This window comes from Thermobia domestica, chromosome 4 (assembly GCF_964235325.1).
Source record: "Thermobia domestica chromosome 4, izTheDome1.hap1.1, whole genome shotgun sequence".
Lineage (NCBI taxonomy): Eukaryota > Metazoa > Arthropoda > Insecta > Zygentoma > Lepismatidae > Thermobia > Thermobia domestica.
In genome coordinates, this window is record NC_137457.1 from 308252368 (window position 1) to 308275675 (window position 23308).

Below are 23308 nucleotides of genomic sequence, written 5' to 3' on the forward strand. Positions count from 1 at the left end.
TCTACTAATAGCGCTGTTAAAAAAAATATTGCGGGAAGTAATTTCTTCAAACCTTGCTGATAGTATGGTGTTTGTTCTTTGACCTTCTGTTACATGCCATTTACTGTACACTAGCTGGTTCTGTAATTGGATTTAGGAGATAGCATAAGACCAGTGGCGGCGAAATCGACCGCGCTCCCGTAAAGCCTTTGCCCTAACCCCAGCTTTGCGACCTCCGATTTTTATTATTTTTTTTTTTTAATGTTTTTAAACATTTGTAGCCATTTTTAAATTATAATGTGAAGCACATATTACAAGTACTAGAAAATATCTCCACCTGCTAATTGTGGGCAATAATTTGCGTTCTTCCTTCTGCCTGCATCTTTCATGTGTAAGAAATAATTCGTCTGAACTCGAAAGTCTTGAATAAAATTCAAACACCTCGTGTATAGGCATCTACGAAAGTCACCCCTACCCCTTTTTATTCCGTTCAAGGTGAAACATCAAAAAAAAAAAAAAAAAAAAAAAAAAGAAGAAAAAAAAAGAAAAAAAGAAACACGAGCTTAATCTTTACAGAACGGATAGGGACTTAAAGAAAATCGTAGACCTTTACGTTGGCGGCTCTAGTACCCCTTCTAATTGTCACAGGGACATGAACAATACCTCGTTGTAAAAGCTATGGAACACAGACAAGGGCGCCCATGTTGTGGTTTCCAAGGGGCGCAAGTATAAGCGACGTTTCAAACATAATTTCAAATTTTGCTGTAACTAATGTAAAAATTCCATTGGGTTTTCGATATTCCCAAGTACAATTTCCTTTTAGGGGGGAGGCAAGCGCCCCACCTTGTCCCCCTGATGGGCGCCCTTGAACACAGATACCAATGAGCAAACTTTTGTGTCCCCATGTCAAAACCCGTAGCAGGTTTAAAAAAAAAATGATTTTATTTTTTGGAAATTTGTGAGAAACACTGTTATTAGTTCGACGCACGAGAAAAAATTTTCATATGTACGCCAGACATTGGGTACAATAATGTAGAAAAATGAGCGATACAGGTTTGAACTGTTGGCTCAGCCGTTGAGCCGTTCGTCCTGTAAAGATTAATTATTTTAATTCAAAAATTCAAATTTCGTGTCACTACATGATTTCTACGTATGGATGCTTTATTGTAGTAATTGTAGCCCCATTTCTCCCTCCGTTCGACGTAGATTTTAAAAAAAAATCTTGCCTTACTGGTATTTACGTCACAAATCGTATGTAAGCAATTTTGTGACGTTACACAATATGGTTACTGAGATATAGCCTAGTACACAGTATGGTTAATGAGATATAGCGCAGCATGCGGTATGGTTAATGAGATATAGCCCAGTACACAGCATGGTTAATGAGATATAGCCCAGTATACAGTATGGTTAATGAGATATAGCCCAGTATACCGTATAGTTAATGAGATATGGACCGTATACAGTATAGTTAATGAGATATAGCCCAGTATATGGTCTGGTTAATGAGATACAGCCCAGTATACAGTATGGTTAATGAGATATAGCCCAGTATACAGTATGATTAATGAGATATAGCCCAGTATACAGTACGGTTAATGAGATATAGCCCAGTACACAGTATGTTAACGAAATATAGCGCAGATACGGTACGGTTAATGAGATATAACTCAGTACACAGTATGGTTAATGAGACATAGCCCAGTATATGGAATGGTTGATGAGATATAGCCGAGTAAACAGTAATGTTAATGAAATATAGCCCAGTATACAGCATGGTTAATGAGATATAGCCCAGTATACGGTATGGTTAATGAGATATAGCCCGGTATACGGTATGGTTAATGAGATTCAACTCAAAACAGACGTATACTGCGCGATATACAAGGTGCATGACACATTGTGGTCAGGTGATGTGCTATAATCTACTGTGGGGACTTCCTTAACGCACTGTATGTATCAATGAGCTAGATGATGTGGGTACACCATGTATACCGTTAAAGAATTTAAAGAAATACAAATTTAGAAAGGATGAAAATAAAACAACATAACAATTTTTGGTTACTTTTCTTGGGAAATTTTGCCGTCACAGTTATTTAGTTTCCTAAGAAATATAGACTGGCCTAATATTCTTGTAATTAATAATCAGTTCTTTTCCGAGTAACCACCCACTTAGGCATCCTTACAAAAGATTAATAACTACAAAATATACCACGTCTGGAATGTGATCGCTAAATAATATCCTCGTCAAATTGCATGAGGTTACAATTGATTTTTATGAAGACGAACGAATATCCCACTAGGAAGGGAACCGAGCGGAAAAATAAACCCCCTTCCCTGACTATAAATTCTTCTACCTTCTACTTATTGGCTGCGAAGACAAAGGCAACAGGCAAATTCACATACATGCCGCGTTCCGATCTTGTTATATAAGAATTCATATATATATATATATATATATATATATATATATATATATATATATATATATATATGAATATGTGACGTAAATAAGAAAAAAAGAAATGCACATACACTTATCGAATATTGAAAAATTATTGCGTTTTCAATATGTTGACTAAGCTTACGAAACAGATGAAGTAGTCACTAAACCTGTCTATTGTCTACTTCATTTGTTTTCTGAGCTTATGTAAACCGTCTGTCTTCTCTGTGTGATCAAGTCAACACGTCGAAAGTGCAGTACCGTTGGTGTTAGGAATCACCGTGCAGTTGGTGTTAGGAATTACCTCCCAAACGTTGTCGGTATTGTTTTGAAACGCCCTGTATAATGCACACTAAATGACAGTGTAAGGCACTCATCATTTCCGTTTTCTTTGGATAATTCGATGTTCTTTGTTAAGTAGCCCTCATTTTCCACTCCAATGAAGGAAATGTCTTGAGGAAACAGGGAAGGGCTGTTCTAGTCTACACAGAATGACAACTGCCAACGCTTTTTAAACGTCAGGTTTAGTAGGCCAGGAGAAATTCCTCCCGATCCACGTCATAAAATTGACTGTCCGTACTTTGCCATCAGACTCTTCGACAATCCCTGAAAAGAAAACAATTAGCTGATCATAAGATTGAGACGTCAATAAGTTAAAAACAGATACCATCCATCTTGACTTGACTGAAGTTTTACCTCCGGCTACTTTACAGCCCCAAATCTGAACTTCCGCGAAACACTCCTTAAATGGGCTAGGACCCACCAGCCGGCCTTTGAGTGTGAATGACATGTGGTCAGCGTGTCGGCTCCTATGACCGTTGCGATGGTCTGCGCGATCAGGTTTCAGTACATCTCTACTCAAATGAGTTTTTCAATTGCCTCATTGTGCGAAGTAAACACCATTAATTTTTGAGCTTCCACCGGGAAACAAACCCAGAACCACGCACGAAAGGCGAGCATACTAGTCACTAGACCATAAACGAGCTTTATTTATATCAATATATTGAAAGAACAATTATTTGGAAGAGCATGAGCATAACAAACACTAGGATTATCAACTCCGTGAACTTGTCTCAACACCGTGGATTCCTTAGTTTTCAGATGGACATGGAGTTGAGAACCATGGAGTTGAGAAAATCGAATATAATTTATCTTTACCGGCCCACTTTTTAACCAATACATGTGAGTAATTGTGTACGAATTTTCTACGTTAAGGCGTAGGTTCCTCAAGGGAAAGAAGGTATATACCATACAAATACATTCAGTAATAAATACCATGGTGTTGAGTATCAATTAATATACGCACCTGCTTTCCACACACAAAAATATTTTTCCTATAGCTTTTAACACATGCACACAACTTTTTCTGTTCTTCAGTCAAACATATCTGCCTTGTCTTCGTGTGGGTGTTGCCAATGTGGACGACCATTCTATCTGCTGAGAGCAATGATAATTTTTTCTATTGCCATGGAGTTGAGACGAAATAGAGGTGACAGAAACGAAGCATAGTCAAGCTTTCGAAAATAATCGTTATAAAGGTTTACTTTCCACAAAACCGAAACATTCAAGTGTTCTCTTCCATTTAATTACCATTAAATGATGTTTGATTTGCGACTTCAGTTGTAATTTATTGATTTAAATCAGTGAACTGTAGTCTGTGACAGCCCACGGAGTTGAGAAATGGGGTAATAATTAATTTTTTATGTTTCGTGGTATATTTGCAAACTGTTATACATGGCATACCTACTTTGTGACGGTTACTACCAAACAAAATAAAAATGAGGTGATTCTTTCTAGTAGTAGTTTGAAGAAATGCCCGTGACAGAAAATTTCCCTTTTTCGTGGAATCACCCATGGGTGATTCCACGAAAAAGGGACATTTTCACTTGGAAAATTTTTGTTCCGTTGATGGTCGCCTATTTCGAAAAATATATCAGATGCACTTACTACTACTAAGTACATGTTAATTAGGTGTTCAGCAGAGCTGAATCGTTATTGGTCTAGTAAATAAAAAATAATAAACTTTTCAGCACCCACGGAGTTGAGACCATAGGTCACGGAGTTGAGATTAGTTAACACGGAGTTGAAAATTGCTGTGGAGTTGAGAAACGTGATACATCTGGGTGATAAGTTTTGGTTTATAAGTGATTAAGCTTATAATTTACATAAAAATTGAAATAATTTTCCAATAGTTTTTTTAAGTTAGAATTATTCTCCTTATGTTGAATAAAATTCTAACAAAGTAGATGACACGTAATTTGTTATACAAAAATACTCCAGAAAATACTGCAAACATATGAAAATATATCTAATGAAGGTTCAAAAATTGAGTATATATATCTATATCTATATATATATCTATATATATATCTATATCTATCTATATATATATCTATATCTATATCTATATCTATATATATATATATATATATATATATATATATATATATATATATATATATATATTTGTCACCTATTGATCAAATGGCTGTACTCCCTCAACCATACGTACGACACTTTAGTATCCTATATCTATAATCCCTTGCCTTTATAGGGACTACATCTTCGATAATTTTGGGGGAAAATCCGCAAATTTGGTGATTTTCACGTCCTTAGAGGGCGTTTCATTCGTATTTTTAGTGAAAAAAGTGAACAGATTTAGTCATATTACGCATAATACATTGCGCGAGGGTGTACTTAAGCGTAACCTTACAATTACAAATACTAATTGCGAATGTGCCTTGCACTTTCGTTGCAACTCAGCCTTGCATTTTATTTACCTGGCCATCCGCATATGATCTTGTATACGTAATGTTATGTGAGTCACGTAATGAGATCATGTAAGATTGATAATTGCATATTGAAGTACAACTAAAGCAAAGAAGTTTTGAACAGGTTCCCGAAGTTATACCCATGATCTATTACTATGAAAAACTTCCGTGCAAAAATTAAAAAAAAAAAATGCTAATCGCCGCATTGTGGGAGTATTGAAATTTACTGCGGATTCCAGAAAAGAAAGTGAAAGAAAGATACACGAAAAAAAAGAAGAAAACGTACGACTTCCGTAGATACCAATTTTCTACGGTGTTGTGTCCTCTACGTGACAAGATATCGTAGAAAATTATGTATTTCATCTTCCTTAACTTATAGACCCATACGTATCTGTATATATAGCTCATATTAGTCTATAAATAAACGCGCGTGTTTTCTACTTCCCCCCTGCGGACGGGGATAGATCGATCTACCCGAAATAACTCACAACAGAAGTAACCGAGTTCCCACTGCACTTTGTCCGCTCAACAAACCTATCTAGAAAATAGAAAAAAAAAATGTTATGCTTGTACTAATAATACAGGCAAGGGTCGTAATCATATTTAGATTTAATTCAATATTGATTTCAAAGCAAATAATAAAAACAGGTCCTTGAAAATCAAGAAATGAAGCCATATCAAACAAACCTGTATAAAATTATACTTTGTATTCATTACAGAGGCAAGGGCGGCGATTAGGGGTGCAAGAGGGGCAGTTGTGCCCCCACATCTTTGAAGTGACACCTTAATGTACATAATTTCATTTAGAAATGTGAAGTTTTTGTATGTATTAATGGTTCATAGAAAAGAATGGCGCCATATATTTGCCGTTGCGTGAGTATGTATTGGTTATTTGTCTTCCCGTGTAGTTATGAAAGCTACAGGAATTGCGTTTTCATTGCAATTCAAAGCAATTAATATCGGAATTGCGTATACCTCTTTAAATGTCGTAGCATGTGTTTGTAGTATTTACTGTCCTTCATTTTCTAAGAGTAACAATATACGTACTTTAATAGCATGTGTGGAATTAAAAATATAAGTTGTTCATCCCCAGTTTCAACATAACTTCTACAAAACAAGCCTTATTATTCATTACTATGATTAATATTATCCTTTTTATTTATTTCTTTTGCAAATTTGTTATTAAATAACCTGATTACACTATTTTTCAGGCAGAATTTTAAAATGTTTATGAACAAGGAATTAAATCTCTTCTTACACTTTGGTTGTTTAAGAGTACAAAAGGCTTGTACCTAGTTCCGTTGCTCTTGTTATGATTTACTTAATAAAATATGAAATACGATATACGGCATTTTAACCGAAAAAGATAGTATCTTATTCGTTAATACAACCTTTCGGCAAGCAGTGTTAAAAACAATCAGAAAAACTAATACTGATATACAAATATTCAGATCGTGTCTTGTCCCCTCCTCCACTTTTAATGTCTAATCGCCGCCACTGATTATAGGATTTCTTTTTTAAAGCAACGAGAGAAAAATAGGAAAAATCAACGAACCCCAACCCTGCTCTGACGGTTATTTACCTCAAAAGGGTAATCACACTTGAGTAATATAAGATAGTGTTTCTCAACCTTTTTCTCCTTTGGAGCATACCAAAGTACGTTTCAAACTTGTGCTACATCACTGCTTGTGATTTTTTTCCTAGATACAAAAAGCAAACATAAATATACATAGGGCTACAATACATTTATTATTATTATTATTATTATTATTATGGAACCACTGTGGGATACAAATCTCACAATACTCTTGAATAGAAACACATTAACATTAAAGAAATTCATGACTCTTAAGCAGGAATATGAGAAATATATATTACCATCAGATATGTATATACATCAAAACACAAAACTAGTGAGATATTTGTCCCTGGCGATATTTGCAAAGCATATCCATGCGTGGACGAAATCTTTGACAAACACACACTCATGTCCAAAGAAAATTAAACAGCGTTAAAAGCAACCTTTCCACCTTTAAACTTGGAAAACCAGTGTGAAATCAAGTTGATTGGTGATAATTTTTTATTTCTTCTAATGATAATCTATTTGTGGAAGATCTTAGGAGACATTAAAAATCTAGCAAAACACCAATGTGTCGCGACACAACGGTTGATAAACGCTGGTATAAGACGTCAACAACAATTAATAGAGTTTGAAACAACGATCACGAACATTCACAATTTTCTCCGCTATCCACACCTACCAAGAGCTCCTCCGTGGCTAAGCGGTTATCGTACGCGCCCTTGGCGCGGGAGACCCGGGTTCGATTCCCGGCGGGAGCTCATGTGGTTCGGATTCCACGTTAATCAGTAGGTCCACGTCTCATATAGCCTCGCTGCTGAACGGGACGATAAACTCAAAATCAACTCACGCGGTGGCTCAGTGGTAGAGCGTTCACCTCTGGTGCTTGGGGTCTCGGGTTCGATCCCAGCCCCAGCCAAGTGAACTTTGTGGTGGACAAACACCGTGCTCGTGGGTTTTCTCGGGGTTCTCCCGTTTCCTCCCACTTTCTTCATTCCACCATTTCACTCATCTCTCATAATCACCGTCTCCTTTAGCCTAACCGGCATAACTGTGGGACGTAAAACTCAAAGATTTCATTTCATTTCATTTTCACAATCAACTTAACCCACACCTACCAAACTAAAAATATATTCACATCCAGACGATACAAATACAATACAAATGTCAAGTGTTTAGTTGACTTAAAAATCACTCACACATCCGTCATCAATTCACATTAGAGATACCATCCGTATAAGAGATGAACGTGACTACACAAACGAATATCATAGGCCAACACGCGCAATAAAGTTCACAGAAATAATGGAAATCAATTTCCGACAGGAAAGATTATACCGCGTCGGGGAACTGTATTTACCGCATACCGGTAAGGTTCGGGGAAAACAAAGCGCAGTCCTCTCCTTGGAGAGGAACGTTCTATGGATTTTTCAAGAAACAAAATACTACAATGTCCATCATTCAGACCAGGGAGAACGCAGTATTTCATGAAGGGAAGTTGAAGCACTTAATTCCAGATCCTGTCAGGACAAGTATGATATTTGTATACATGGCCGCCCGTAGCAGGATTTTCGAAGGGTGGCCAGTTCTTGGAAATGCATGCTCAAACATACTAAAATCTGTCACATAGTATAGTACTAAAAAATACTATAGTACAATAGTTTTATTCATTGTTGTTAATAAGAATATGTACATAAATTATTGTTGTTTTATCTTATTATTATTATTTGCACGCGTGCATCAAAACAAAGTGTGTATGAATTCCCAACTGTACCTCTGTACCGGTGTTTTGCCCCTAGCCTCTTAGAAAAACTTCTGCAGGCGTCCCTATTTGTATGTCTATATTCAGTGGACTCTCTTAGCCGCCTACCTTTCAAGAATAGAGATGTCAGGAGACAATTTCGGGGCTCTGATATGGCGACTTTCGTTTTAACCAATATTTTCGATATCCGACAATGGCTCAGTCCCGTGGTCATAGGTTAACAAGAAATCTACTGTATATCTTAATGCGATGGACTTTTTGAAACATATTAAAAACCTTGGGGGGAGGTATGGAAAATTGACCTATTAACCTTCTCCTCCTACAACATGGTAAATACTTATTTTTTTATACTTCCTCAAGAGGGACGGGGGCTAAGCCCCGAAATCTACCTTTACGTATGCCATTGATTCAGATATATCTGGAAAAACGTCCTTACAGCACTGGTAAGACAAATGCTTCACATTCCTGACCTGAGACGCTATTTGCAGTGAATAAACCCTAGTTTGAAGCAATTTCATCTCGTTTGAAGTATAGATTTAAAAAGTAACTTTCATTCTGTAAATCCAAAACTGTCACCTTTCACGATCTATCAATGATTAATATATTTTGTTCATCTGTTTTGATAATTTTAAAGAAGTGACAGTTACTGGTAAATTCAGTAAAATGATCAATGCCGATTTCAGTTCCTCATTTATAGCACAATGTGTCTATTAAGTGTATTAGTGAATGTACTAAAACAGCGTTTCCCAACCGGTGTGCCGCGAAGAAATCGAAACAAAACTATTAATTCTATAGCAACCAAATTGCAAGACATAGGAAAAAAATGTGTATTTTTGTATTTCACATTACTATGAATTTCTGCCATGGAAAAAAATTCCTGTAATTGTAATATATTATTTTACATCTATTACTGTGTAGCAGACAGTAATACACAGTAATATTGACTCGTACACATTTCCACGGTTAGCTGCTATATTACGCTTCAATTGAGTCATACTAACACCGAGAAAGGGAAGCACTTGTATGGTACGCGTCAAGTGAACGCTCGTAGAACACTCATTCGCACGTGAATGTCAGAACAACCCTTTGTTCAACAGCTGTGTTTTGACTTCGACGCATCACAAGCTGTGTGATTGCAATAATATGCACCGGTTTTGGTTAAAACAGCAAAATTAAAAGCACAAGACATTTGTTTGTTCGTTCGTTATTTAGTGATCTTCGTTCTTGGTGAAAGGTTGGATACAGTTTTCGAAAAATAAAACATTCTTAAAAATCTGAGTCCTATATTTCATTGCAATGTTCTCTATTTTAAAATTAGAATAAAAACTAAGCACAATGAATTAGCATAGGGGAAAACCAGTGATCGAGCATTCTTCTCTGTGAGAAAGGGATCAGCAGTCACAGAAAAAAATTATCACAGTATTTTATATTTATAAATAATAATATCTGAGTGTGCCGCGAGAATCCAAGCTACACCCGTAGTGTGTCGCAAGTTGAAAAAGGTTGGGAAACGCTGTACTAAAAATATGCAGAATACAGGTGCCAATGCACTTTTGTCCACAGTAGTACATTTCCTTCACATGGATGGGTCCGAACAGAGATACTTCACACTTAGACCTATATTATAGGGAAATTTGAGGAGATACCGTTTTTTTTTCTGAGTTTGCAACTCTACTAACTACTAGCACACCATGTCCACTGTAGGCCTATTTATTTATTGATATTTTAATTTAATTTGTAAATACACTCTGTAAAGAAAAAATAGCGACACCTCAATTCTCAAACTAACTTACACAGGAAACCATACTTGCAGCCCGTTAGAAGAAGAATAGAAGGAAATGAAGAGTGGGATAGTTCATTTGCGTTATCTGTTACACCTGTGGTGTACGACATCGCTTGCCAATTGTTTGTGTATCAGTAATATTTTCGCTAGATGCCACTGAGTGCGTCTCGTAAATTATTGTAGTGAGAATTCTGCATTGCATTTCTGATGTGTAGGCTGAGGTAAATAGCATTTTATGATTGTTCTTAGCTTTCTCACTGTTTGGACAGTGTCAAGTGGCAATATTGTTGTTGTGCAGCGCTATTTTTGTGTGATATTGTTGCTACATGTGGACTGTAAACAAGAAGGATGGGTAAGAAATGTGACTTGTCGCCATGTGAACAAGATATAATTCTTGCTTTGCACAGCTAAGGCAAATCTCTAAGGGAGATAGATGGAATAGTAAAAATCCATCATTCGACGGCAGGAAGAATAATTCACAAGCGGAAACAGCATAACAAATCATTCCTTCGTCAACAGTGTGAAAGAAAAAAGAAAGCATCACCCAGAGCAGATTTAGCAATCAGTGAAATCAATAGCACTGCAGATTTAAGGAATGATTTCCCCAAAAATCGCTTCTGTAATTTGACATAATCTTGGAATTGCAGTTACTCGTACAACTTTATTGTCTTGACTGCGTAAAGAGGATATTACGAAGAAGAAAGTCCAAACTGACAAAAACGCAGAGGACTTCAACATGTAGGTTTGTGAGTCGATATGTAACTTGGACTTATGACAACTGAAAGCACGTCGTTTTCTTCGTTGAAAAGAAGTTTAGCATAGTGGGAAACGACGGTGGTGTGAAGTTGTGGATACGAACGAGCAAGGGACTTGACAAGGATTTTGTTTAAGAGATGCAAATATTCAGTTACTGAGTGATGGTATGGGCTTGGTTCACCGTTAAAGACGTCAGAACGACGTATACATGTGATGGATCTTTTGATGCACGAAAATATCTTCAAATTCTGGTACGTAAAGCTTTTATAATAGCTAAAGATGACTTCTCTGAAGAAAATATGCATTACTTCCTTTTCCAGAATGATAATGCTTCATGTCATAGAGAGAAAATCGTTAATACATGGTTCAAGAATATGACTATTTAGAACCTCATGTGGCCTCCGAACTCACCTAACACGAAACCAATTGAAAATTTGGGTCGATATGAGAAGAAGATTCAATAGACAACTATCTCGAATAAAATGAAATTCAAGGAACAGATAATCCGGGTGTGATTCCGTGAAATCGAGGTTGCATTTTACAATAGCCTTGTTACCAAAGGGCCCCGATGATTCGCTGCACTGCAGAAAGCCCATGGTGCACATACAAAATATAGTTTGCTGTATTGTACTTCCCGATGTACGTACACAATATATCTTACCCTTAAGAAATTCCATTTCTTGTTTTCTGCTATTGTTGTTGATCTTTTTCACTTTTATGTATAACTCTTCCTATAAACGATTTTGCTCAAAACACACATAGCTACTTATATATGCATATAAATTCACTAGATTCATGTCAAAAGCATGAAACTGTGGCGCAAGTATTAAGAATGAACTGCTCATTGGGAATATGCATTGTAGTATTATGAGGAATTCATGTAAAAAATCATATTGGTTAATGTATGTTGCAAAAACCATATCAGAGCAAGTGTCGCTATTTTTTCTTTACAGAGTGTATTGTAGTAATAAACATTTTTATGAATATTGAAAGCGACTATATAATAGAAACGATCAACCACTAATTTCCACGACTCTTAACATTGCACATAAATTTCTTAAATTCCCGTACTCCCATGATTAGAGGTCTGAGCAGATGCAAGCAACCGAGTAAATGTAGCTGTTTGTAATTTACTTGTTTACTTTATTTTGTTTTCTTTTACAAGAAATACACACAACCCTGAAAACTAATCAGAACATATCTAAAATTAATGATAAATTTAAGTTATTTCAAAAGCGTCACAAAAGTGAAAAAAACGAAATTTTTTAGTGTTACGTCCCACGACTAAGCCGGCTAGGCTAAAGGAGACGGTGATGATGAGAAATGAATGAAATGGTGGAATGAAGAAAGTGGGGGGAAACGGGGGAACTTCGTGGAAACTCACGCACACGGTGTTCGTCCACCACAAAGTTCACTTGGTGGGAGCAGGGTTTGAACCCGGGATCCCATGCACCAGAGGTGACCGCTCTAACACTAAGCCACCGCGGCTCCAAAAGCGTCACACTGAAAAGCTTCATGGTACGTTGCGGTACGTGTTAATGTCCGTTTCACTCCAATAGATGATGTGAGGAGCCTGGTATTCCTAGCAATGGATGGTACGTTTACTTTAAGCCTCACGAAAATTAGTTTCTGTCAACATTCTCAAAAAACGTGAATTTACTCTCTCACATATTTTTGTTCAAACCAACGAGAACTATCGAAAATATTATCTTTGCACTTATTTATTTCATTACGTGGCAATATTGTAGTAGATTTTTTTTTTCGGATGGTGGATAAAATTACGCGCCTTCGAGAGAAGTGATTTTTATTTTTTTTTATTTTTCTAAACACAATTAATGACGTGGACCGAGAAATAATCCGTCCATCATTATAAATCAATCTGTACATTAAAATTACAATATTACAAAATAATTATTCATGACAACACTCAGTGACATTGATGAGTGGGTACCACGTATGCATCTGAAGATATTGAGGTTACAAGACCTAAATTGAGATTAAAAAAAAAATATATATATTACTTCATATGAAAATTTGCTTATTACTCTTTTGAAGTACCGGTAAATAACTGCCTGAGTAAATTTTTTGTTTCGCTGGACCTCTTCTCCTCTGTTCATTTCTTGTTAAAACCTTGTAATAATGATTTTTCAATTATACGTATTTTAAATGTCAGCTTGCTTGAAGTGCTGTACTCTTTACTCTCAAAGATATTATTTTCATTTTGCCTTTGCGTTCTTAAGAGTCTTCATCCCGGCGAAATTAAAATACCGCTAATTTTACAGTAATTATATGATATCTTCAAATAGATAAAAGATAATTGAAATATGGAACAAGAGCGCCCTAGACAGTATTATTTTGCGTGAGGTACCGTTATCACAAGTCACCTAGTGGCTTTATGTTTTCAGCTGTTTAGAAACGCGAAAATAAATGCCGATTTTCAAAAATGGCTCGAAATCGAAAGCAGATAAGTGAATCGTGATAACGTTATTTTATGTAAAATAATATTGTGTAGGGCGCTCTTGTTCCACATTTCGATTATCTTTTATCTATTTGAAGATATCACATAATTACTGTAAAATTAGCGGTATTTTAATTTCGCCAGGATGAAGACTCTTAACAAAAGACACCGCTGACTGGAGGGGCGGGGGGGAATCCAAATTGCAAGACTAAAATAACCGGGAATATCGTATGAAAATTTACAGTACCGTATATTAATTTATAGGTATTCCACATGCTTTCCGTTAAAATATATCAGAGATAAGTAAATAACAGGTGAATACGATTTGGACAGAAACCGGACATACGGAGTACCGAACAATCCTGAAGGGGAAGGGGGAATGTAAATCTGTAAATGTCCTAGCTGAACCAGGACGTCTGAAAAGCCTTACTGTGTAGACACAATTAAAAAAAAAAAAAAAAAAAAACTGAAAATAGGAATGTGCTTCGAAATTATTTGGCAAATACGGTCTCACAAACTTAAACTTTCTTGCCTGAAATTTGCTTTGAGAAGAACTTAAGTAGTACCTTAAGACCCTGGCATACCAAAAATAATACAAAATTTACCATTTTATTTTGCTTGTTTTTCGTAAGTGAAAGGAGATAATGAAATGTAACTTCCACAATCATAGATAATGTTATTCCGCAACAGAAAATATGAACCTCAAGAACTTTTAGAGTTGCCATCCATAGAAATTACACCAGAATAACATTTTCCCCAAAATCTATGTTAAGGCAGCGACTAGAGGAACGAACTTAACTGCATTTTTGATTATGTATCATGTTGTTCTGGTATCTTGTGAACTACTTTTTAGATAACATTATTACTTAATTCTAATAACTGGGTTAAAATTATCTTGTTAATTACAAACTAAATACAACTAACTATTATTTATAAAATATTTCACAGGATTCCAAGACAACATAATACGTAATCAAATGCAGTTGAGTTCGTTCCTCTATTCGCTGCCTTAACTTAGATTTTGGGGAAAATGTTATTCTGGCAACACTGAATATTCTTCAGGTTCCTATTTTCTGTTGTAGAATAACATTATCTATGATTGTGGTAAGTTACATTTCATTGTCTCCTTTCACTTATGAAAAAGAATAAATGATTAAAGTTTGTATTATTGTTAGTATGTCAGACTCTTAACCCGCATTAATTTCGTAATTTGTATCTGGATGAATTTTAAAATTGCATTATATAAGTGACGATCAGAAAGTATTGTACTCGTAGGCATTTACAGAACTATCATATAGGATTTACAGAACTAAAAAGAAGTATTAACAGCTAATACTACTTCTCAAATTATAACAGATGTAGAAGAATAAGTCGTAAATACCTAGAATCTAAATACCCAATGATGCGGAGACAGATGTTGTGGACGCGTACGACATTTACTGTCTGCACAAACCCCTAACCATCATAAACTGCGCGCCGAAACTCCTTAAGAAAACAATCCTGGGCAGTCCTCAGCTTATTCTACTTCATGTTATAGATATGCATATACTATGTAACTAGCTCTCTCTTTGTTCTTCATTTTACACTTCAGCACTGCCTGTAGGTATTCACTAAAATTTAAAACAAAATGGCGTAGAATGTAGGTGCTGCAAACTACTATCATGAAGTAAACGTACATGATAGCATCTATAACAATAAAATGGTTTGACTCTTATAACCTCTGATAGAAAATAATAATAATTAAACGCCTGACTTCAAAGCTACGAATCAATCCTTCATATCTTGAACGAATTTATCAAAAACATGAAGTTGCGGAAAGACAGCAATACTGAAGCACCAGTGACATACAACTCGAAAAATGAAGTCTTGAGTGAAAAAAAAAAAAAGCTTCCTACAAAATACCCATTCATCGTCAATAGAATAATAGACAAATCTGAAAAGGTTTGGATTCACGCAAAACAATTAAAAAAAAAAAAAAATACCTTAACCACCCAACTCCTGAATAAAATATGAATATTCCAATCCTTCGGCAATCAAAAGAAATGGCTATGCATATTTAACAAACGAAATAGTAATACGCAACTGTACAGAGATACGAAAAACTGTATTATTCGAACCACAAATTTGGATCTTCGACACAAAAATAAATAATAATATCCCTTCGTATCAATAACGGTCTTGCACAGTCATGCTGAATACTTTTTCGGAATTAATTCCTTCAGAAAACTAGAATAGGGTACAGATTTTTGAAGTTTCCCAAATCAGTAACTTATACCTTTTGAATCTCAATCTTATATTCATTATTTAAACAAAACAAAACAAACAAACAAACAAAAAACCCTCAAAACTCAATTTCACCACAAATTTTGTGAAAATAAAATATCGATCTGAATGCGACCACTCATTAGCTGTTACTACATCTAAGTTAAAAAAAAAAAAAATGAAAAGAAACAGCAATTATTATCAGTAAGCTGTGTTATAGATTCGACAGCATAATAATGCCTTCATCAAAGAAATTTCTAATGTACGCAAAGATACACTGCTCAAACTGTTACCGAGATTAGAAATAAGTGTTTGATTTCCTCGTGATTTTATATTTATTAAAAAATATCAAGATACAGCATTAGCACTGGTTTGCATGTAATAACGAAATATTTAAAATAAAACAGGGAATGCATGATCGTGATCCGTAACAAGACACATAAGGTTTTTAAAAAGCACCAGATTTCGAAAGTCCCATGAAACAAGCATCTTCGTAGAAAAGCTACACGTCACTAATGTACTTCCGTTCTATAAAACACGTACATTTATTTCTCAAAAACATTCCCCCACTACGACAGGCGTCGCCCGAAAGACGAAACCCTCAATACGAAGTGAACTACAACAGGGATTCAAATAAGCAACAAAATTTTACTCGCCCAAGAAAGAAAGAAAAAAAAAAAAAAAACTACTAGCCCACACCCCATAATAAAAATCATCTACTTACCTTCGGTATGATATTAAATACTCGCCCGCACCGATGAACCACTTCGCCCCGTGGTTATTTGCATCCCTGAACTATAATGAATATAACCAGGCCCATATTTACAGGGGGCACGGCATAGGCCGACCCCTTAAATTTTTACGGCCCCCTTCTGAAATTTTCACGGTAGGCTCACAAATAAACTATATTATGGCTGGATCACCCCCTCCCCTACATTTTTGGGCTGGCTACGGGCCTGAATATAACAAATCAAAATAAAGTAAATACGAAAATTACTACTCCCCCTCCAAATTAATAATTCGAAATAAAAGAAAAAGTAGTTACCATAATCAACGATATACGAACTTAACAGTTTTGAAAAATGCACACACAAAGAGAAATTAGAAAATAAACTTACCTTTTTAGGTCCGAAGCTGAAATAGGTATTCCACCTTGCTATACATATGCATCCACTTCGTAAAAATAATATCCTTTATTCCAAACAAATGCAGTAATCCCTTTTCTTTTTTAGAAAAAAAAATCACTATAAAAGAACAGAAGATCCAACACACTTTACTATACGTATGGTCACTCCACTTATCTAAAAAAAAAAATAACACTAAAAAAAGCACTTATCTTCGGGTCCTTTCCGTTAAGAAACGCACTAAACAATTGTAATCGACGTCTTTAAAATTTCTCCCACAATATAACGAGCAGTGACAAAAATGGGCTTATATTTATGATTTTTTTATTTATATATATATCTAAAAATTCCTAGCTAGAAGAGATTCCTAGCTTTTTAAAGTTTAAACCAATCCCTTTTACATATAGAAACTGTGCCTTTTTAAAATAAATTTATAATATCTCACGCAATTGTTTTAACTAATGGTTTGATCCACTTTCTGCGTAAGTAGGCCAGAATAAATAAAAATCCCTTAACGTTTATCCATGAATAATATTAAATGAAAAGCTTTCTTGTTATAAAAACGACTAAGATACTTACAAAGTTTTCAATAATGTAAATGGATAAGCCACCCCGACAGTAAAATATTATATATCCCAAGAGCACGGGAGTCCTTTTAATTGCATACAGCTGTTCTTCGGTGTAGAAATCGAGTTAGGCAACGCGCAAAAATAAAGGAGGCCCCCCCAGAGTTCCTAGCGCTGATAAACACACGTTCTTGTCGCCCACTTCAGACTACCACCACCACCAAAACAAAAATTTTCAACACCAACACTTCAGGGGATTTGAATACACGTAGAAAGGACCCAACTCCACGTAGGCGCCCGCCATTCACTGGCGTTATTTACAAAAACGAAAAAAAAAAAAAAAAATGAAAACTTGTCGGGCGAAGTGACACAAAATGGCTAAACAGACCAAGTATCTATCTATATAACATAGGTTTCGAACCTATTTCCAGCCTGTCGAGTGTCTACGTCTGACACTATACGTAGAAAACACAAACACGACGATATAACACTAAACACACAAAGAAAAACTTTCAAATCTTCGTATATCTTCACTTGACTTCTTATATTCTATATATATATATACTTTATCACATAACTTCACACTTCCTCAAGGACGAAGATTTCGTTTTATCCTTAGAAATCCTCGTTAAAACTTTATCTTCAACACTTTTTTTTCAAGTTAACACTAGAAGATATGTGAGTAGACACTAACGGGGTTTTTAAAACCTGCAACTTGAATATTATTATTATTAAATACGAGACTAGCTCGACCGCAGAGCCACATTCCGTCAAGCGCTTGACGATCCCTGACTCGCAATGGAGCTCTTTCGTCGGAGCTGGCTGTTTCGCCAAGTGAAACGCGCTATGACAAAAGCGCAGAACAGCGGGGGAAATGGAACCAATGCGCATTTACGTAACTCCACTGGATGGACGGCCAGCTTTCTATATAGCTTAGCTAGGCTGTATTTAAAAAGAAAACGACAGATACATTTTTTTTCTTTTCTTCTTGCTATAAAGTGTGATTATATACAGTAAAGTACTTTGGATCTGACTGACAGTAGATTTTAATTTTAATTTTTTTTTTTTTTTTAGCACAAACTTAACGCCTTCTAAAATAAAAGTTGCAGGAAAGAGGGAGAGAAAACAATTCTCAGAAATTTCATTGGATGCCTTTATTTTGCTCGTTTTTCCAAGCAAAAACAATCTGTTTGCGTTTCTTCTCCGAAATCGTGTTTTAGTGATTCAGTCAGAAGGACTTTGTAACAAGGCTAAATTATTATTATTAATTTAGCTTGTCGTCTCTTCAGATCCAAATGTTGTCATCAAATTTTCTCACGTTCTATCTATCGATCCATTTGTCTTCCGTGCTTACGTGTTTTCTGCGCGAAGGATCCTGGGTTCGATTCCTACAGACTATTTTTAGAATAAGTAGAACAACATATTTCTAGAATGCGTAGAACAACATATTTCTAGAATGCATAGAATAACACATTTCTAGAATGCGTAGAATACACATTTCTAGAATGCGTACAAAAACATATTTCTAGAATGCATAGAATAACATATTTCTAGAATGCGTGGAATAACATATTTTTAGAAGCGTAGAATAACGTATTTCTAGAATGCATAGAATAATATATTTCTCGAGTGCATAGAATAACATATTTCTAGAATGCGTAGAATAACACATTTCTAGAATGCGTAGAATAACATATTTCTAGAATGCGTAGAATAATATATTTCTAGAATGCGTAGAATAACATATTTCTAGAATGCGTAGAATAACATATTTCTAGAATGCGTAGAATAAATATTTCTAGAATGCATAGAATAATATATTTCTCGAGTGCGTAGAATAACATATTTCTAGAATGCGTAGAATAACATATTTCTAGTGAGTACTGCCGCCTTGTTTTACAGAAAAAATGAAAAAATGAAATGAAACGAAATCTTTGAGTTTTACGCCCCGCGGTTATGCCGGTTAGGCTAAAGGAGACGGTGATGATGAGAAATGAATGAAATGGTGGAATGAAGAAAGTGGGAGGAAACGAGAGAACCCCGAGAAAACCTACGAGCACGGTGTTTGTCCACCACAAAGTCCACACGGCGGGAGCTGGGATCGAACCAGGGACCCAAGCACCGGAGGTGAACGCTCTACCACTGAGCCACCGCGCCCCCTGCAGAAAAAAATGTTCCATAATATTTTTCTATATGTAGTTTTCCAATATTTTTGACATTTTAATATTTTTCAATATTTTAATATTCGATATTTTTCGAAATTCTGATATTTTTTATGTTTTGGTATTCGATATCCCGGGTTCGATTCCCACAGACAGAATGTAGAATAACATTTCCAGAATGCATAGAATAGCACATTTCTAGAATGCATAGAATAACATATTTCTAGATGCGTAGAATAACACATTTCTAGAATGCGTACAATAACATATTTTTAGAATGGGTAGTATAACATATTTCTAGAATGAGTAGGGTAACATATGTCTAGAATACGCAGAATAACATTTCTAGAATGTGTAGAATAACATATTTATAGTGAGTACAGCCATCTTGTTTTCAAGAAAAAATGTTCCTTGATATTTTTCTACATGCAGTATTTCAATATTTTTGACATTTTAATATTTTTCAATATTTTGATATTCAATATTTTTCGAAATTCTGATCTTTTTTTTTTTCTTCTATATTTTGGTATTCTGTGTTTAGATATTAATGTTATTTTAAAATTCAAGATTTCCGATATTTTCGACCTTTTTGCAATTTTTGATATTTCCGATATTTCGATACATCAATCAAGTTTCGATATTTTTTTCGATCTTGACTTTTGATACTCAAATTCTTATATTGCACAGTCCCAGAAAATCTTGAAGAAAATGCCAGAAAATAAGGAAACGGTCAATTTTAAACATAAAACGGGGTTTTGGCGGTAGCTCATGTGGTTCGGTTCCCACGTTAATTAGTAGATCCACGTCTCATATAGCCTCGCTGCTGAACGGGACGTTAGACTCAAAATTAAAGTCAAAACGGAGTTCTCTTTTTTAACGTTAACAGTAAAGCTAAGGAAAAAAAAACTTTTCTATAAAGTTTTACAATAACCACACATAATTAACATGTCGATGAGATTAAGACCGATTCTCAACAGATCTGTCGTGCTGCTCCATTGGGGTTACCAGCTCTCCAAAGGAAAATGTAGAGACACTTTATGCGACCACAGGGGCGGATCCAGGGGGGCGATCGCTCCCCCCAGAAGAGGAAACTTTCTTATTTTATATACTTAAATAAAACCCATCCCAGAGTTTGGAGCTCTTAAAAGTATCTGTGAGTAGCAACATTACAACCCACCGCCCCTCCAGAAGTCCGTTCTGGATCCGCCCCTGTGCGGCCAATAGGAGTGTGTAAAAGAAATATAGCAGCAGACTTTCCCATTATAAAATACGAGGGTGATTCAAAAAGAAATGCGTCCAAGCTCACTATTTGGCCAAAAGTATTGCAAACATTCTGAACTGTTTATCATCAATGCACTAGTGTTTAAGCTATAGAATGTCACTTGTTTCACCGTTCTATCTCTTCTTGTTCTAGAGTAATGAAGCAATCCATGGCATTCAGTGGTGACGTCCGGTTGAAACAGTGGGCTATCGTTGAGTTTCTGACTGCGGAAGGTTGAACGCCCAGGAACATCCATCGCTGGCGACGAGTTGTGTACATGTCTACACCATTACAACCCGGGAACGGAGCGTCAATCAATGGAGTACCACCACACGTCCTCTCCTCCGCCAAAAATAATCAAAGTTATTCCATCTGTTGGCAAAGTGTTGTTGACATTCTGCCTTATCGTGCATGTAGTCCGGATCTTGCGCCCTGCGGCTTTTGGCTGTTCCCCAAACGAGTCTTCATCCCGGCGAAATTAAAATACCGCTAATTTTACAGTAATTATGTGATATCTTCAAATAGATAAAAGATAATTGAAATGTGGAACAAGAGCGCCCTAGACAATATTATTTTACATGAGAAACCGTTATCACGACTCACTTATCTGCTTTCGATTTCGAGCCATTTTTGAAAATCGGCATTTATTTTCGCGTTTCTAAACAGCTGAAAACATAAAGCCACTAGGTGACTTGTGATAACGATACCTCACGCAAAATAATATTGTCTAGGGTGCTCTTGTTCCATATTTCAATTATCTTTTTATCTATTTGAAGATATCACATAATTACTGTAAAATTAGCGGTATTTTAATTTCGCCGGGATGAAGACTCTTAAGGGCCAACGTTACAGTTGTATCGCGGAGGTCCTAGGAGCAGTTCGGCAGTAGTGTCGCCAGCAGTCACCACAATTCTTTGCCAAGGGCTTGAGAAACCTTGTTTACGCGTTTCGTGTTGCCCTTAATAATAAGAACTATGTTGGGAAATGATGCCACCACTTGTAGCTGACATTACAAGCTTTCCAGTGATACCTGTATCGATGCTGTCAAACTCAAATCAAGGTAACGGCTTACAGGGGCGGATCCAGGACGGACTTCTCGGGGGGGGGAGGGCGGTAGGTTCTAATACTGGTGCTTAGACCTACTTTTAAGAGCTCCAAACTCTGGGATGGGTATAATTTATATATAAAATTAATAAAACCTTCCACTTCTGGGGGGCGATCGCCCCCTGGATCCGCCTCTGACGCCTTAGAGACATTACTTTCTGAATCACCCTCGTAATATAAATCTTTCTATAGAACGTAGGACATCATACATATAATTGGAGTGGGGGCAACGGTGGTTCAGTGGCAGAGCGTTTACCTCTTGTGCATGGGATCCTTGGTTCGATGCTCGGCCATATATGTTTGTAGTGGACAACACCGTGTCGATGGGTTTTGTCAGGGTATTCCAGTTTCCTCCCTCATTTTCATTCTACCATGTTTTCCATTATCATCACTTGCCAAAAGCATTCGTCTCCTTTAGTCTAATGGGCATAATTGTGGGACGTTAAACTGAAAAATGGCATTTTCTTCAGTATAATTTGAACCCACGATGGGTTTGGGCACATGAGCACCATCCTAACGCAGTAGACGCCTAGTCTACGTCACCTGTCACGGAACGGCAGTGGAAGTGAAACTTGGAAATTCCCACAAAATAGATATTAAAGAAGTTAACGCGCCTCAAAAAGTTTTCCCCACAGGTAATCTTTAAATTAACACTATCTTATCTTTTCCGTATTTAAAAATGTAAATAATGTTAATGAAACAATACAAAATAAACACACACAAAACGAAAAGAAATACAGAAAACATAAATGCACAATGGTTTAACTGATAAGATAAGGATCATTAACCCTCGTTGAACTTTAGGTTCTTTGATCAACAAGTGACAGTGCTCTAGTAATTAAGTAATAGCTAGCACGTGTCCTTTTTACGTTTCTACATAATTCCGGTTGTCATTTTCCGCGCACAACTAGTTTTCTCCAACTTTTCTGTTAATCAGTTTGCACCATTCAGGGAATTCTTCAAAGAGTAAAACAAACGATAGTCCGACGGTGCCAGGTCCGGGCTGTATTGTAGATGCATTGAAACTTCCCAGCCAAGTTTTCTCAGTTTCAATGACACCCTTTCTCTTGATCAGCTCTGACTGCATTCTGTTGATCGAAACAAGAACACCGATGGTGTTGTTAAAGCCAGTGGCCGCAGGAAAACAAGAAAATCGATGGTGTTGATAAAGTCAGTGGTTAGAGGCAAACTAGAATATCGACAACATTGATAATGCCAGTGGCCACAGGCAAACAAGAACATGAATGGTGTTGATAAAACCAGTGGTCACAGGCAAACAAGAACATCGACAACGTTGA

At 36.1% G+C, this 23308-nt stretch overlaps 1 protein-coding gene across 1 annotated transcript in view; it reads right to left on the bottom strand.

Moving 5' to 3' along the window:
• Positions 1-18294, bottom strand: part of LOC145684282 (uncharacterized) — a 494924-nt gene extending 476630 nt beyond the window's left edge. The window contains exon 1 of the mRNA XM_081756425.1: positions 16912-18294. The gene's annotated coding sequence lies outside the window, so the exon portion shown is untranslated. The remainder of the gene's footprint in view (positions 1-16911) is intronic.
• Positions 18295-23308: the final 5014 nt, after the last annotated feature.